This window comes from Eurosta solidaginis, chromosome X (assembly GCF_040869045.1).
Source record: "Eurosta solidaginis isolate ZX-2024a chromosome X, ASM4086904v1, whole genome shotgun sequence".
Taxonomy (NCBI): Eukaryota; Metazoa; Arthropoda; class Insecta; order Diptera; family Tephritidae; genus Eurosta; species Eurosta solidaginis.
In genome coordinates this window covers 44918684-44928423 of record NC_090324.1, presented here as the reverse complement: position 1 = coordinate 44928423, position 9740 = coordinate 44918684, and positions in this window count along the sequence as shown.

Genomic DNA, 9740 nt, shown 5'->3' with positions numbered 1-9740 from the left:
ATCGGATGAAAGTATTCATCATGTCGCTCTTGAAATTAAGATACTTTTTTACGATTTTTTACAGTTATCCCATACTGTAACAGTAGCTTTTAATTTCACCTCGTTTGATTATCTAAGTTTAAACAATTCTCTTCTAGAATTCGACTGGGCGGAGCTACTCTCTGGCCTTGACGTTAACAATTCTTTCTCTAAGTTCAAACTAATAATGAATGAATTTTGTCTAAATAATATATCTTTAAAGAGGAAGCGATGATACAAATCACCATGGGGTAACACGCTCCTGAAACGATTAAAAAATCTCAAAAACAAGTTTCTTAAGAAATATAAGGCATTTCGTATCTCAGCATATTTTGTTAAATACCGCCATTTTCAGAAGAAATTCAAGTCTCTTAATAACAAGCTGTATAAAAACTATTTAAGTAGTACGGATAGAAATATTAAATCTAATCCGAAGAAATTTTGGAACTTCGTGAAATCCAAAAAGGCGGCCTCAAGTATTCCCACGTCGGTTGAGTACGATAATAACTTCGCTACTACCCCATATGAAGCAGCAAATCTGTTTGCTGGCTTTTAAGTCAAATTACGTGTCTGATGTTAGAGAGTCTGATGATTTCTCTGGCGATATTCCGTCATTTCTTAATTTCGGTGCGCTTCAAATTACCGCTAACGATATTACGGAGGGTTTAGTTTGTCTCAAGTCTTCTTTTCAGACAGATTGTGATGGACTATCAGCAATGCTCCTCAAAAAATGTTCAGCATTAGTTACTCCATTGGAGATTATATTCAATAAATCCCTTTCTTCAGAGACGTTTCTGAACGATTGGAAACTAGCTACAATAACACCTCTTTTCAAAAGTGGAAGAAAAAGCGACGTTCGGAACTATCGGCCAATATCCAAGCTCTCAAGCATCTCGAAGTAGCTTGAATGGATTGTTAAAGAAAAAATATATTTTACTGTCAAGGCTATGATAAATCCCAATCAACATGGATTTGTGCAGAGTCGTTCAACGGCCTCTAATTTAGCGGTCTTTACCGAATTCTGTATTTCTTCGTTTTCGTCAGGACTCCAGGTTGATTGTATTTACACGGATTTTTCAAAGGCGTTTGATAAAGTCTCTCATACGCGTCTATTACTTAAATTGGTATGCCTTGGATTCCATTCATCTTTTTTATTATGGCTCAAGTCATACCTAACCGGTAGAAGTTGCGTAGTTACCATTGATGGTGCACTCTCGAACCCTTTTGTTGCCACTTCAGGCGTTCCTCAAGGAAGCATTCTAGGTCCGCTCCTTTTTATAATTTTTATTAATGACATCAGTCAATGCTTTTCGCACTCAAAATGTTGGCTCTATGCTGACGATTTAAACATTTTTTCGAATGTTCGAGACACATCAGATGCCTTTCATCTGCAGACCGATTTGGATAATCTTCATAGATGGTGTGAGAAGTCACGCCTCTCCCTTAACATAAAGAAATGTTTCCATTTGACATATTGCAGGCGTCTAAGCATCCTCGATACATCGTATCGGATTGCTAATGATGTGCTGCAAAATGTTTAAAGACTTGGACGTGGTATTTGATGTTAAGCTTACTTTCAACGGCCACATAAACTTAATACTCTCAAAATCGTATTCCGTTCTCGGTTTCATTCGTCGCAACTCCACGGAGTTTTCTGATCCCAATACGTTTAAGCAACTATTTACCTCTCTTGTTCGATAACATTTAGAGTATGCTGTTTTCATTTGGAGACCATATGATCAACTCTCGATAAGTAGAATTGAACGAGTTCAAAAGGTCTTTCTAAAACACGGTCTACGTTCCTTAAGGTTTGAGGAGCCTGTCCCGCCCTACGATTCTCGGCGTTTGCTAATTAATTTGGATTCGCTGGAAAAACGAAGGAAAATTCTCTCGCTTTCTTTTGCTTTCAATGTTATTAATGGCATTATCGATTGCCCAATGTTACTTGAGCGGATTAGTTTTAATATTCCTCAGAGAAATATTCGTAAGTTCTACCCTTTTTATTTGGAAAACTTTAGAACAACATATGCTAGCAATGCGCCTATTGCTCGGGCACTAAGAGAATTAAATGCTCTGTTATCTTCATCAACTAAGCTTGACTTTGCACTATCAAAATCGTATTTTGTAAGAATTCTAAATTCAATTTGTCTATAAGTTATAACAATCAATTACAATACATACTTCTTCTCATTTGCGCGAGATTATTTTACATTTTTCTAGTCTATAAGGTATCCTGTACTGTAGACTTAATTTAAATAAATAAATAAATAAACATTTTTTTGCATACCGTCTTAAAAGACGCAACTGCTTACTCCACCATGGTGGCTTTGATTTTCCCCTGAATCTTCTCAGAGGACAAAGTCTGTCGTACACAGTTGTTAGGATGCTCCAGTCTTCCTCTCTGCAGTCAAACAAACTAGTTGTATACTAGAAGAATACTAGTTTGCCAAAAATCCCAACTAGTATGAGTTCTGTAATTTTTCCGTATTAGAAACTGGTATTTTAACACGGCGATGTCCTACGAAATATCAATAGCCAGTCTTTGCATCAGCATCATACCAACTGACAAACTAGTCAGTCTTTGCGCCAGCATTATACCAGATGTCATACTAGTTATTATATGCATCTATATCATACCAATTGACATACTAGTGAGTGTATTCAAGATCAACATACCAGTTGGCATACTACTCAGTCTATGCATGATTGTAACACCAGTGGACATACTAGTCGATATTTGCATCAGCATCCTACTAGTTAATATACTAGTCCCAGTCGGGATAAAAAATTACTTGAAAATTGATAAATTAGCTCAAATTCATTCATTAGCTCAAGTTTCATTCCCAGAAGCTGCATTTTACACGTGCCGCTGAGTCAGTTTAATTATTCTTCCCACAGTCTCATAGCCCACCTGAAGATGCGTTAGCATAATTATTGTAAGCAGCATAATTGCAACCCAACGCCCGCTTCAAGGTCAAGTGCATTTCATCATATCGCGCAATGACAATACTGCGCAACGTTATCAAACCTATGGGCAGCAGCATAACTGCAACCCAACGCCCGCTTCAAGGCCAAGTGCATTTCATCATATGGCGTAATGACAATATTGCGCAACGTTATCAAACCTATGGGAACCAAGTCAGTACCTATGCACATTGCAGCGGAGTAAGCATATTCTATTTCACACTCTTGTGAAACTTTTGCATTGCACATTCCAGCCATGTAAGATACCTGCGGGAAGTCAAGGCCACACTCACACCCAGACGTCGCATATGTCCGGCTACGGAACGACGCCAAGAGAAATGTTATAAAAGGCAGCAGAAGACATTGCGAGAGCAGTTGCTTCGGGTTCTTAAACTATCCACTACTTGTGTATCTAATATCAAAGCATAAAATTGTTAAACTTTTATTTGTAAATCTTCTTTTTTGTTTTTATATCCAGGGCAAGTTGGTCCTTTAATTTTTTTATAAATCCAGGACCTTCAATCCTTAACTTCTATCTATCTAACGGAGAAGGAACGAACCAGTCGTGGTTGACTGTATCAAAACAGCAACAGCTGAAATAGAACCGTCCTATGATGAGTGTTAATAGAGTTCAGAATGGTTGTAGCAATTTATTAAAGTAAAGTAACCTAAGAATTTCATTTAAATGAGGGAATCATAACGGCTTTAAGCGTTTTCGTTACTGACTAGAGGAATAATATCGGCAGATACTGGCTTGGTCTCCGGTCTTTGGTAGTGGGCTTATCCTTGCCATTCTCTATTATTCTGGAATGGCAAAGGCTTTTAACGACAATTCGAAAAAATGTGCTAGGCTGCTGATGTCCTCATGGCCAAGGTGTTTTGGTATCGGCATAAGTTTTCCGTCTGGGACTATTGATATGGAATGCTTGGCCTTTTCAATGGCTTCTTTAACCTTTGTTGAGGTAACGGTGAGGGTCGACTCGTCATGCTTTTGTTTATGTGCCCGTTGAGTAGGACGATATCTAGCATTGTCAACTGAAGTATGCATTGCAAATTGGCTACAGAAAATACTCACGCATTTCCTAGAGTCCGACAGATGAAATTCTAGTCGAATAAATTATTCAAATACTAACAAGTATGAATAACATCACAAGGTTATAGTTAATGAACTATTCAAAATCTGACTAGTTTGAATAACCCCACAAAATGGTGTGAAGATGATAGCGTGCGCCAAAATCGCGAGCTTGCGGTGGCTGGAGGAAGTGGCTCCAAACCTCCAAAGCAAGGCACGAACGCGCGGTTTGAGGTGGTGGATAAAGCGAAAATCCCCACGGTACCAGAAGTGAAGGTATGGATACCACGTGTGATGAAGTCGGAGGATACACTGCGACTTCTGCAGAATCAGAATCCGAACATTACGACACAGGTTTGGAAGGTACTTACTGTATCTCGGCTTACGGAGGAAGGCCAGTTCTACATCTTCCAAATAAACAAGCAGGCGGAGGATATATTCTACACGCAGCTTGGAAAAATGTCCTTTGGTAGGAATAAGCAAGCATTTATCCTGGCATCCTGCTACATGGCCCATGCTGCGGAGGTTCCACCGATGAAGTGCAAGAGGCTAGTACAGGACGGTTGGTTACAGGCGCGGATGCAAATGCGCACCATAATGCGTGAAGAGGAGCAGATACGAACGAGAGAGGAGAATCTCTATTTTGTTACATCCTGCAAACCAACTTGCATATAGCCAAAAGGGCAAATGTTCCTACATATATTTGTCCAATATCCAGAAATGTTTTGGATATTACACTGACCTCCGAACGTTATATATCAAGGTATGATTGGATCGTCCTTGATAGACCATCCTTCTCCCGCCATGCGTATCTCAGCTTCAGCATCCCCCTATAGCGGGTTAAGAAACCATAGGTCAACGAGCTGGACTAAATTCCAGAAACAGGTAGAAACAAAACTGGGAAAACCCAACCACCCCAGTGTGGAGGAACTGGAGAAGTCTAATGAATTCCTAACAAGGACGCTTATGACTGCGTGTAACAAAGCTTGCCTTCTAAGAAGATTCAGGGGAAAAGCAAAGCCGCCATGGTGGAGCAATGAGCTAAGTCTTCTAAGAAGACAGGTACAATAAATGTTTAAGCTAGCAAAAACCGCGGAAAGAGAAACGTGTCGGGACGAGTACAGGGATCTACTGAGGATCTACAAGCGTGAAATATCCAGGGCGAAGAGAATCTCATGGAAAAGTTTCTGTACGGACATAGAGTGCTCCGGCGAAACAGCACGGTTGAAAAAAGTCCTAGCAAGGGGAAACATAGTCCAGGGACTAATAAAGAAAGAGAACGGGGAATGGTCACGTAATTATGAGGAATCCCTTGAGGTGCTTTGCGATACCCATTTCCAATCGGGCGATGGTTTAGAAGAGACAGCAGACAGCACTTAACCTTCGATCACGCTGGTAGTGCCGGGCTTGTTGACCGATACCAAGATCGAATGGGCAGTAAATACGTTTTCTAAGTTTGAATCGCCGGGCCCACATGGTATATTCCCTGTCATGCTACAAGTTTCAAGTAGAGCGGTCATGGAATGGCTTAAAATATTATTCGATGGGTGCATAAGACTGAATTATGTACCGCACCTTGGATAACTGCTCGAGTAGCTTGCCTACCAAAGGCAGGGAAGATCGGTCACGTGTATCCCAAAGATTATAGAGCCATTAGCGTAACATCATTTCTCCTCAAATCCTTTGAGAGGCTGATAAATGTGTACATAAAGTCTGACGTAAATGAAAATTTGCTTTCCACAACGCAACATGCGTACACCAAAGGCACATCGGTAGACACCGCGTTGCGTAGGGTGGTAATAAGCATAGATAAAGCCCTGGAATATAAGGAATATGCTGTAGAAGTCTTCTTAGAAATTTCTGGGGCTTTCAATAATGTTTATAAATGGGCGATTATTAATGGTCTTAATTACATTAAAGTACATCCAGCGTTAACGAGATGGGTCGGCTGCATATTAAATTGCAGTAAAATTACGACACAATGGGGATTGTACGAGACCACGAAATCAGTGGACAGGGGAACGCCACAGGGAGGGGTGCTATCACCTCTGCTGTGGACACTGATCATAAACCAACTGCTCAGGCGATGAGGGACCCGTAAAACTTACGGCTTACGCAGATGACGTTGCGATTTTCATAAGTGGAAAGTGTCTTCCAACGATTAGCTCTTTGATGGATCGGGCGCTTCGGGATATTCGTACCTGGGCATCAAATGTCGGGTTGAAAGTCAACGCGGAGAAGACGGATATGGTACTGTTTACAAAGAGGTACAAAGTCCCAAATTGGATTAGGCCTAAGTTAGGTGTGACCTACAGGAGAAACCTTGGACAAAATATGTAGGAATCATCCTATACAGTAAGCTGTCATGGAAGCTCAACGTGGAGGAGAGGGCGAAGAAGGCTGCAACGGCACTTTATGCATGTAAAAAATGCTGAGGTGTACGTGGGGCGTGGAGGAGAGGGCGAAGAAGGCTGCAACGGCACTTTATGCATGTAAAAAATGCTGAGGTGTACGTGGGGCGTATCGCCCTCTCTTTCTCATTTAGTTTTTACAGCAATTGTAAGCCCTATTCTATACTGTGGAGTTCTTGTTTGGTGGAAAGCTACACAAAAAACATCCTACCTCAAAAAATTATAAGGGGTGTGCAGACTATAAATGCTTACCATTACGGAAGCCCTCAAAACAACCCCGACGGCTGTACTGTATGCCATTCTGAACGTTCCACCTGTAGACCTGTTAGCAAAGAACATAGCTTTAACAATTGCAACCAGCCTCGGTGACTCGGGGCAGCTTGAGCGCCGACCATACGGCCATAGTAGTATAGCGTCATCAATCACAAGACGAACAGACTACCTGATTCACTATCTGCGCTGCGAGGCGATCTTAAGGCTACAATAGAGGTGGACGGTTGGCGCAAGGGTGCTCAAATGGCGGATGTAGCTATACATGTGTACACAGATGGTTCCAAAGTAGTGGAAGGAGTAGGGTCTGCGATATACTGTGCTGATCAGATCTTACAGGCTGCCTGATTACTGTGGCGGAAATAGGACCCGTAACCAAAGCATTAGAAACCCTGGAAGAGAATAGCTTAAGCTGCAACCGGGTTAACTTTTATATCGACAACCAAGCAGCAATTAAGGAAATAATCTCGAATAGTCCAGCATCCTAATGCGTGTTAGAGTGTAAGCAGTCCCTGGAGAGAAACGGGACTGGGAGAAGCATATATCTATATTGGGTGTCAGGGCATATGGGAATAGATGGGAATGAAAAAGTGGATGAACTGGCTAAAAGGGGCATCTAGGCGATATTAAGTGAAGGCGAGAGGTGCACAAAATCGACCAATCAGGAAGGGCGTAGGTTCAAGCGCGGCGCTATAACGTGTCGAAAATTATGAGTAGGTCTTACAACCTTAGACTAACAAAGTTGCTTCTATCATTAAAAAGAGAGGATTGTAGACTCATGACAAGTATTCTGACTGGGCACTGTCTTCTGGCGTCACATGGCTTTAAATTAGGCTTGGTCAGTGATAGCAGATGCAGGAAGTGTAGGCTGGAGCAGGAAACGATCGAGCACGTTTTGTGCTCGGGCGCTGCGCCTGCCAGGCTAAGACTCCAGCTATTGGGAGTGATATAGCTGTCAGATCTAGAAGCAGCAAATGTCTTAAGTCCTAGGGAGCTTCTAGTATTTGCCAAGAACGGAGTTATTTCATAACATAGGTCCTCGTTTTTGATACAGTTTTTTCAGTTTGGTCCTTAAAACAAACTTCTGGTAACACTACAGACCCTTACAGTCTATGTAAGGTCCTCTTGGCCGGCCAGTTCAACCTAACCTCTCTACGCTCTTTAGAGGAATTCTGAAGCTGATATATACATGGTCTGAGAATGATTGCCTGTCAAAGACTCTCCATTCACATCCCGATATATTCTGCTGAGAGCTCACTGTGATACCAAGCACATAGCTTGACGTAGGACCAAAATATATAGGCGCGCTAACACTGTCGGCAGCCCGTAGACTACTCTGTAATATCTAACAAAAAAGGTACCCCCCTCTATCATTAATGTCGTCCCCTCTTCATACGCTATGATGTGCATTCGCATCTGCGCCTACGGCAAGCCGTCGTATGCACCCTTCTTTATCTACCATCCTTTTGAACACCTCTGGTGGGGCTTCCAACTCATGGGCAATTTGGTAGGATGCCAGGTGAAGGGATGCTTCCTTTCCCCCCTCTATTGCGACTACCGCTAAGTCTTATGTGCTGAAGATAGATAGCATCCACGAGTATAGGGTTTTCCTTACCATGACTACAGCTCTAACTGTACTCCCCGTCTTTGCGTAATAAATGTTGAATCCGCGAGCGCTGAGTCTACAGATATTTGCTCCAAATGAGAGTCATGGCCCCAGTATAAGCACCACATCAAACGAACCCTCCTCAAGAGTCAGTCGATAAGTGTTTAATCAGATTGACATATTGTGTTTTGTCGCAATTTAGAAATGTGACCAACATTTTTTGTCCTGCAGTGTTACAACAATGTACAAAACATTGTTGACGACGGAGCTGTCTTTGCTCAGACATTGCTTGGAGGCGGCAACTCCCTCCAACGCTATGCACCATCATTTTATGATCAAAAGCGCCCGTTCGCCGTGGACCAAATTCCGATGTAAACTATCAGCGCAAGTGTTTTTCCTTAAGAATGAATAGCTACTCAAATGTTCCATAGAGTGAGAGCATCATATAATTCCTTGCGAATTAAACTATCTGTTGTGGCACAACAGACAGTGATGCTCACAAGTACTTGCGACACAAACACTCGCAAGATGCATCTTCACTAATCATGGTACTAAACCACTTGCGCATCAATATACATCTCGTTAGTCACAGGAACTTGTGCATTTATGATCATGTTGCAACAGAAACCCAGCTAAACTTTCTATTCAGTTTTATTTGCAATTTTGATCTGCATTATTTGCTACTTATACATGCCCACATATTCTTCATTATTTGCTACTGTGGTATACAACTTTTAATAACTCGCTTTGTTGTATAAACTTCCTCTTTATCCATCAATTAGGCTCCGTTTTTTCCATAATTTAGGGCTGTGGCCAACCTTTTCATCCATAGACCTGTGTTGGGGGGCTTTCCAGCCACATCCATATCCTTGCAATAGCAGCTTGCCACACTGCAGTGATCTAACATCGTTAAATCTGCCACATTTTTTGGATGTGGTCTTCCATTCTGCGAACGCCTTCTATTCGCAACGCAGTCTAAAGCAGCTTCAAACATCTCAAAAGACGAGATGAGCACCGGCCCACTTGTACAATTATCGATTGTTTTCAGCTGACGATAGACATACGGTTCACCGTCTCTCAACAGTTTAGCTTCCGGTTGCCACAATTATGGGATGTGATCAACACTTTCGTCTGCCCCTCAGGGTAAGTTTTCAATGAAACTGGGTATACTGTGACAAGCAAGAAACCGAGTTCCCATGGGTTTGCATGCCCTAATGGAAAACAAGTCTACTCAGAGCGTGTCATAAAGTGAACTCTTATTTGAAACCACAGCCACCGCGATGCAGTGCATCAGGTCACAACTGGCTTTTCCTGCTCCCGCGGTAGCAGTTTTTATAAGGACCATGCCTAGGGTCCCACAGGGTGATACCAGCGTCCACCCTGCTCCCTTTCGAGTAAA